The following is an 8259-nucleotide window of genomic DNA, read 5'->3' as shown; positions in this document are numbered from 1 at the left end:
TATATGGGGTTATATGGGGTTATATGGGATTATATGGGATATATGGGATTATATGGGATTATATGGGATATATGGGATTATATGGGATATATGGGATTATATGGGGTTATATGGGGTTATATGGGGTTATATGGGATTATATGGGATATATGGGGTTATATGGGGTTATATGGGGTTATATGGAATATATGGGGTTATATGGGATTATATGGGATATATGGGGTTATATGGGGTTATATGGGGTTATATGGGGTTATATGGGGTTATATGGGGGGATATGGGGGGATATGGGATTATATGGGGTTATATGGGGTTATATGGGGTTATATGGGATTATATGGGATTATATGGGGTTATATGGGATTATATGGGATTATATGGGGTTATATGGGATTATATGGGATTATATGGGATTATATGGGGATATATGGGGATATATGGGATATATGGGGTTATATGGGGTTATATGGGGTTATATGGGATATATGGGGTTATATGGGATTATATGGGGATATATGGGGATATATGGGATATATGGGGTTATATGGGGTTATATGGGGTTATATGGGATATATGGGGTTCTATGGGGTTCTATGGGGTTCTATGGGGTTATATGGGGTTCTATGGGATCTATGGGGTTCTATGGGGTCACTGACCTTTGCCGTTGGTCTGGGGGGGGTCGTTGTTTTCCCGTCCGCCATCTTGGGGGGGGTCTGAAGCTTCAGGGGTGGGGCCTAAACAGGAAGAGACCCAAAATGACCCCAAAATGGCCCTAAATGGCCCCAAAATGGACCTAAATGGCCCTAAATAGACCCTAAATAGACCCCTAATGGCCCTAAATAGACCCAAAATGACCCTAAAATGGCCCTAAATGGACCCAAAAAGACCCTAAATAGACCCAAAATGGCCCTAAAATGACCCAAAATGACCCTAAAATGGCCCTAAAATGACCCAAAATGGCCCTAAAATGACTCTAAATGGCCCTAAATGATCCCAAAACGGCCCTAAATGGCCCAAAATGGCCCTAAATTGACCCTAAATGGACCCAAAATGGCCCTAAATAGACCCAAAACGACCCTAAATAGACCCAAAATGGCCCTAAATTGACCCAAAATGACCCTAAAATGGCCCTAAATGGACCCAAAATGGCCCTAAAATGGCCCTAAATAGACCCAAAATGGCCCTAAAATGGCCCTAAAATGGCCCTAAATGNGGACCCAAAATGGCCCTAAAATGGCCCTAAATAGACCCAAAATGGCCCTAAAATGGCCCTAAAATGGCCCTAAATGGACCCAAAATGGCCCTAAATAGACCCTAAATGGTCCTAAAATGGCCCTAAATGGACCCTAAATGGCCCTAAATAGACCCATAATGACCCTAAATAGACCCTAAATGGCCCCATAATGACCCTAAATAGACCCTAAATGACCCTAAATAAACCCAAAATGGCCCTAAATAGACCCAAAATGGCCATAAAATGACCCCAAAAAGGCCCTAAAATGGCCCTAAATAGACCCAAAATGGCCCTAAAATGGCCCTAAATGGACCCAAAATGGCCCTAAATAGACCCTAAATGGACCCAAAATGACCCTAAATAGACCCTAAATGGACCCAAAATGGCCCTAAATGGACCCAAAATGACCCCAAAATGGCCTTAAAATGGCCCTAAATAGACCCAAAATGGCCATAAAATGACCCCAAAATGGCCCTAAAAAGACCCAAAATGACCCAAAATGGCCCTAAAGTGACCCTAAATAGACCAAAATTGGCCCTAAATAGACCCAAAATGACCCTAAAATGGCCCTAAATGGACCCAAAATAGCCCTAAATAGACCCAAAATGGCCAGAAAATGACCCCAAAATGGCCCTAAAATGGCCCTAAAGTGACCCTAAATAGACCCAAAATGGCCCTAAATTGACCCTAAATAAACCCCAAACGACCCCAAAATGACCCTAAATAGACCCTAAATGGACCCAAAATGACCCTAAATATACCCAAAATGGCCCTAAAATGACCCTAAAATGATCCTAAATGGCCCTAAAATGACCCTAAAATGGCCCTAAATAGACCCAAAATGGCCCCATAATGACCCTAAATAAACCCCAAACGACCCCAAAATGACCCTAAATAGACCCTAAATGGACCCAAAATGGCCCTAAATGGCCCCATAATGACCCTAAATAGACCCTAAATGGACCCAAAATGGCCCTAAATAGACCCTAAATGACCCTAAATTGACCCAAAATGGCCCTAAAATGACCCAAAATGACCCTAAATGGCCCCATAATGACCCTAAATAGACCCAAAATGGCCCTATAATGACCCTAAATAAACCCCAAACGACCCCAAAATGACCCTAAATAGACCCTAAATGGACCCAAAATGGCCCTAAATAGACCCAAAATGACCCCAAAATGGCCCTAAATGGACCCTAAATAGACCCAAAATGACCCTAAATGGACCCTAAATGGCCCTAAATAGACCCTAAATAGACCCAAAATGGTCCTAAATAGACCCTAAATAGACCCTAAATAGACCCAAAATGACCCTAAAATGACCCAAAATGACCCTAAATGGCCCTAAATGGACCCAAAATGGCCCTAAATTGACCCAAAATGGCCCTAAATAGACCCAAAATGGCCCTATAATGACCCTAAATAGACCCAAAATGGCCCTAAATGACCCAAAANCCTAAATTGACCCAAAATGGCCCTAAATAGACCCAAAATGGCCCTATAATGACCCTAAATAGACCCAAAATGGCCCTAAATGACCCAAAATGGCCCTAAAATGACCCAAAATGGCCCTAAAATGACCCTAAATGGACCCAAAATGGCCCTAAATAGACCCAAAATGGCCCTAAAATGGCCCTAAATAGACCCAAAATGGCCCTAAAATGGCCCTAAATTGACCCTAAATGGCCCTAAATGGACCCAAAATGGCCCTAAATGACCCAAAATGGCCCTAAAATGGCCCTAAAATGACCCAAAATGACCCTAAATTGACCCTAAATAGACCCAAAATGGCCCTAAATGACCCAAAATGGCCCTAAAATGGCCCTAAAATGACCCAAAATGGCCCTAAATTGACCCTAAATGACCCTAAATGGCCCCATAATGACCCTAAATAGACCCTAAATGGACCCAAAATGGCCCTAAAATGGCCCCTAAATGGTCCTAAAATGGCCCTAAATAGACCCAAAACGACCCTAAAATGACCCAAAACGGCCCTAAATGGCCCCAAACCCCATGTGGGGTCTCACCTGTGGTTGTGGGGTGGGCTCCGGCTTTACCCCCCCTTATGGGGCGCTGACATTTAGGGGACACCCGGGACGGCCCTATAAGGACAACATATAGGGTCACATATATGGGGTTATGGGGTTATGGGGTCCTATAGGGTCACCTGTATGGGGTTATGGGGTTCTATGGGGTTCTATAGGGTCTATGGGGTTCTATGGGGTTCTATGGGGTCTGGGGGGGGTTATGGGGTCCTATGGGGTTCTATGGGGTCCTATAGGGTTCTATGGGGTTCTATGGGGTCCTATAGGGTCACCTGTATGGGGTTATGGGGTTCTATGGGGTCTTATAGGGCTCTATGGGGTCCTATAGGATCCTATGCAGTTCTATGGGGTTCTATGGGGTCCTATGGGGTCTGGGGGGAACTTATGGGGTCCTATGGTGTTCTATGGGGTCCTATAGGGTTCTATGGGGTCCTATGGGGTCACCTGTATGGGGTTATGGGGTTCTATGGGGTTATATGGGGTCCTATGGGATCCTATGGGGTTCTATGGGGTCCTATAGGGTTCTATAGGGTCCTATGGGGTTCTATGGGGTTCTATGGCATCCTATAGGGTCACCTGTATGGGGTTATGGGGTTCTATGGAGTCTTATAGGGCTCTATGGGGTCCTATAGGATCCTATGCAGTTCTATGGGGTTCTATGGGGTCCTATGGGGTCCTATGGGGTCCTATGGGGTCTGGGGGGAACTTATGGGGTCCTATGGGGTTCTATGGGGTCCTATAGGGTTCTATGGGATCCTATAGGGTCCTATGGGGTCCTATGGGGTCTATGGGGTTCTATGGGGTCCTATGGGGTCCCAATGGGGTTCTATGGGGTTTTATGGGGTCTGGGTGGGGGTTATGGGGTCCTATGGGATCCTATGGGGTTCTATGGGGTCCTATGGGGTCTGGGGGGGACTTATGGGGTTCTATGGGGTCCTAAGGGGTCTGGAGGGGACTTATGGGGTCCTATAGGGTTCTATGGGATCCTATAGGGTCCTATGGGGTCCTATGGGGTCTATGGGGTTCTATGGTGTCCTATGGGGTCCCAATGGGGTTCTTATGGGGTTTTATGGGTCTGGGTGGGGTGTTTATGGGTCCTATGGGATCTATGGGGTTCTTATGGGGTCCTATGTGGGTCTGGGGGGACTTATGGGTCCTCTATGGGTCTGGGGGGTCCAATGGGGTTCTATGGGTCCTAGGGGTCTGGGGGGGTTTATGGGGTCCTATGGGGTCCCAATGGGGTTCTATGGGGTTCTATGGGGTCTGGGGGGGGTTATGGGGTCCTATGGGGTCCCAATGGGGTTCTATGGGGTTCTATGGGGTCTGGGGGGGGTTATGAGGTCCTATGGGGTTCTATGGGGTCCTATAGGGTTCTATAGGGTCCTATGGGGTCCTATGGGGTCTGGGGGGGGGGGCTATGGGGTTATGGTGTCCTATGGGGTTCCTATGGGGTCTAAGGTGGGACTTATGGGGTCCTATGGGGTCCTATGGGGTCTGGGGGGGACTTATGGGGTCCTATGGGGTCTGGGGGGGACTTATGGGGTCCTATGGGGTCTGGGGGGTCCCAATGGGGTTCTATGGGGTCCTATGGGGTCTATGGGTTCTATGGGGTTCCTAGGGTCCCAATGGGGTTCTATGGGGTTTTTATGGGGTCTGGGGGGGGTTATGGGGTCCTATGGGGTCCATGGGGTTCTATGGGGTTCTTATGGGGTCCTATGGATCCTATGGGGTTCTATGGGGTCTGGGGGGGGTTTATGGGGTTCTATGGGGTCCTATGGGGGACATCCAGGATGGCCCTAAAAGGGGGGGACAACATATAGGGTCACCTATATGGGGTTATGGGTTTATAGGGTCCTATGGGGTCCTATAGGGTCTGGGGGGGGTTATGGGGTCCTATGGGGTCTCAATGGGGTTTATGGGTCCTATGGGGTTTTCTAATGGGGTTCTATGGGTCTGGGGGGGGTTATGGGGTTTCTATGGGTCCTATGGGGGACATCCGGGACAGCTCTAAAAGGGGGAAAACATATAGGGTCACCTGTATGGGGTTACTGGGGTTTATGGGGTTAATGGGTTAATATGGGGTTCTATGGGGTCCTATGGGGTCCTATGGGATCCTATGGGGTCCTATGGGGTCTGGGGGGGTTATGGGGCCCTATGGGGTTCTATGGGTCTGGGGGGGTTATGGGGTCCTATGGGTCCTATGGGGTTCTATGGGTCCTATAGGGTTCTAATGGGGTCCTATGGNTTATATGGGATTATATGGGATTATATGGGATTATATGGGACGTACAGATCATAATGGAGAGCTGCCATAACCAGAACATAGTGGGAACCATCCTACACCCTACATGCCATAACCTGTGAGTTATGGGATATATGGGATTATATGGGGTTATATGGGATTCTATGGGATTATATCTGGTTATATGGGATTCTATGGGATTCTATGGGACTCTATGGGATTCTATGGGACCATTGGTCAACCATTGGTCAGCCAAGACACCATTGGTCAACTGTGGGTCTACCAAGATGCATTGGTGCCATTAGGGGCTGCATTGGTGCTGTTAGGGGCTGCATTGGGGCTCATTGGGCTTCATTGGTGCTTCACTGGTGCTGTCAGGGGCTGCATTGGTGCAATTTGTGGCTGCATTGGTGCTGTTTGGGGTTGATTAGGGCTGCATTGGTGCTTCATTGGTGCTGTTTGGGGCTGCATTGGTGCGATTTGTGGCTGCATTTGGGCTGTTTGGAGCTGCATTGGTGCCTTTTGGGGCTGATTAGGGCTGCATTGGTGCTGTTTGGGGGCCGATTGAGGCTGCATTGGTGCTGTCTGGGACTGTTTGGGGCTGCATTGGTGCTCTTTGGTGCTGCATTGGGGCTGTTTGCAGCTGCATTGGTGCTGTTTGGGGCTGCATTGGTGCTGTCTGGGGCCGATTCAGGCTGCGTTTGGGCTGCATTGGTGCTGTTTGGGGCTGATTAGGGCTGCATTGGTGCTTCATTGGTGCTGTTTGGGGCTGCATCGGTGCAATTTGTGGCTGCATTTGGGCTGTTTGGAGCTGCATTGGTGCCTTTTGGGGCTGATTGATGCTGCATTGGTGCTGCATTGGGGCAGTTTGCAGCTGCATTGGTGCTGTCTGGGGCCGATTGAGGCTGCATTGGGGCTGTTCGGAGTTGCATTGGGGCTACATTGGTGCTGATTGGGGCTGCATTGGGGCTGTCTGGGGCCGCATTGGAAGTGATTTGGGCTGCATTGGTGCTATTTGGGGCAGTTTGGGGCTGTCTGGGGCTGCATTGGGGTTGTTTGGAGCCGATTGAGACTGCATTGGTGCTATTTGTGGCCGCTTTGGGGCTGCATTTGTGCTGTTTGGGGCTGCATCGGTGCTGTTTGGGGCTGCATTTTTGCTATTTGGGGCTGTTTAGGGCTGCATTGGTGCTTCATTAGTGCTGTTTGTGGCTGCGTTGGTGCTGTTTGGAGGCTATTGGGGCTGCATTGGTGCTGATTGGGGCTGCATTGGTGCTATTTGGTGCTGTTAGAAGCCGCATTGGGGCCGTTTGGGGCTGCACTGGGGCTGTCTGGTGCTGTTTGGAGCTGCATTGGGGCCGTTTGGGGCAGATTGAGGCTGCATCGGGGCTGTTTGGAGCTGCATTGGGGCTACTTTGGGGCTGTCTGGGGCTGCATTGGAGGTGATTGGTCTGCATTGGTGCAAATTGGGGCTGCACTGGGGCTGGTTGAGGCTGCATTGGTGCTGTTTGGGCTGCATTGGTGCAATTTGGGGCTGATTGGAGCTATTTGGTGCTATTGGGGCTGCATTGGTGCTATTTCGGACTGTTTTGGGCTGCATTGGTGCTAATTGGGGCAGCTTGTGGCTGCATTGGTGCTCTTTGGGTCTGCTTTGGGGCTATTTGGTGCTGATTGGGGCTGCATTAGTGCCGCTTGGTGCTGCATTGGTGCTGTTTGGGGGCTGTTTGGGGCTGCATTGCTGCTATTTGATGCTGATCGGGGCTGCATTGGGGCTGTTTGGTGCTGATTGGGGCTGTTTGGTGCTCTTTGGAGCTGCACTGGTGCTATTTGGGGCTGATAGGGGCTGCATTGATGCAGTTTTGGGGCTGCATTGGTGCTGATGCATGCCCCCCCCCCATTGCAGAACGGCAACATCACGGAGCTGCTGCTGAAGGAAGGCTTCGCTCGCTGCGTCGACTGGTCCATCGCAGTGTACACCCGCGGGGCCGAGCGGGGATTGGGGGGATAATAAGGGGGAATATGGGGGGGTATTGGGGGGATCTGGGGGGATTAATGGGGGGAATATGGGGGGATATTGGGGGATATGGGGGGTTATGGGGGGATATGGGGGGATATGGGGGGATATATGGCGCCGATATAGGGGGGGAATATGGGGGTTATGGGGGTATGGGGGATATAGGGGGGGATATGAAAGGATTATGGGGGGATATTAGGGGGATATGGGGGATAATGGGGGATATGGGGGGATATGGGGGGATACATAGGGGATATAGGGGGATATAGGAAGGATATAGGGGGGATAAAGGGGGGCGATATAGGGGGATAAGGGGATATAGGGGGGAATGGGGATAATAGGGGGAATATGGGGATATGGGGGGATATGGAGGGTTATGGGGGAATAATAGGATTGGGGGGGGAATATGGGGGGGAATACACTGGGGGGATGTTGGGATTTAATGGGGGGGAATATGGGAGATTATGGGGGGATATGGGGGATATTGGGGTAATGGGGGGGTTAAATGGGGGGATATGGGGGGCATACTGGGGTATAATAGGCGGGATATATAGAAAGGGGTTTAATGGGGGGGGAGCCAATGGGGGGGGAAACTTGGAGAGGGTAAATGGGGAAATATGGGAGTTAATAGGGGGAATATGGGGGGAATGGGGAGTTTATGGGGTGTTATGGGGGGATTGAGGAAGGTAATGGGGGATATGGGGGGATTAATGGGGGGTTATAGG

At 49.7% G+C, this 8259-nt stretch overlaps 1 long non-coding RNA gene across 1 annotated transcript in view; it reads right to left on the bottom strand.

Moving 5' to 3' along the window:
• LOC107307721 overlaps positions 1-3363 on the bottom strand; it is a 19541-nt gene extending 16178 nt beyond the window's left edge. Inside the window, exons 1-2 of the long non-coding RNA XR_001552490.2 lie at positions 3264-3363; positions 657-734 (exon numbers count right to left, since the gene is read on the bottom strand). This is a non-coding gene — a long non-coding RNA (uncharacterized LOC107307721). The remainder of the gene's footprint in view (positions 1-656; positions 735-3263) is intronic.
• Between the last annotated feature and the right edge of the window lie 4896 nt (positions 3364-8259).

This window comes from Coturnix japonica, unplaced genomic scaffold (genome assembly GCF_001577835.2).
Source record: "Coturnix japonica isolate 7356 unplaced genomic scaffold, Coturnix japonica 2.1 chrUnrandom808, whole genome shotgun sequence".
Classification (NCBI taxonomy): domain Eukaryota; kingdom Metazoa; phylum Chordata; class Aves; order Galliformes; family Phasianidae; genus Coturnix; species Coturnix japonica.
The sequence above is the reverse complement of the archived record's forward strand: the minus strand, read 5'-3'. Positions and strand labels throughout refer to the sequence as shown.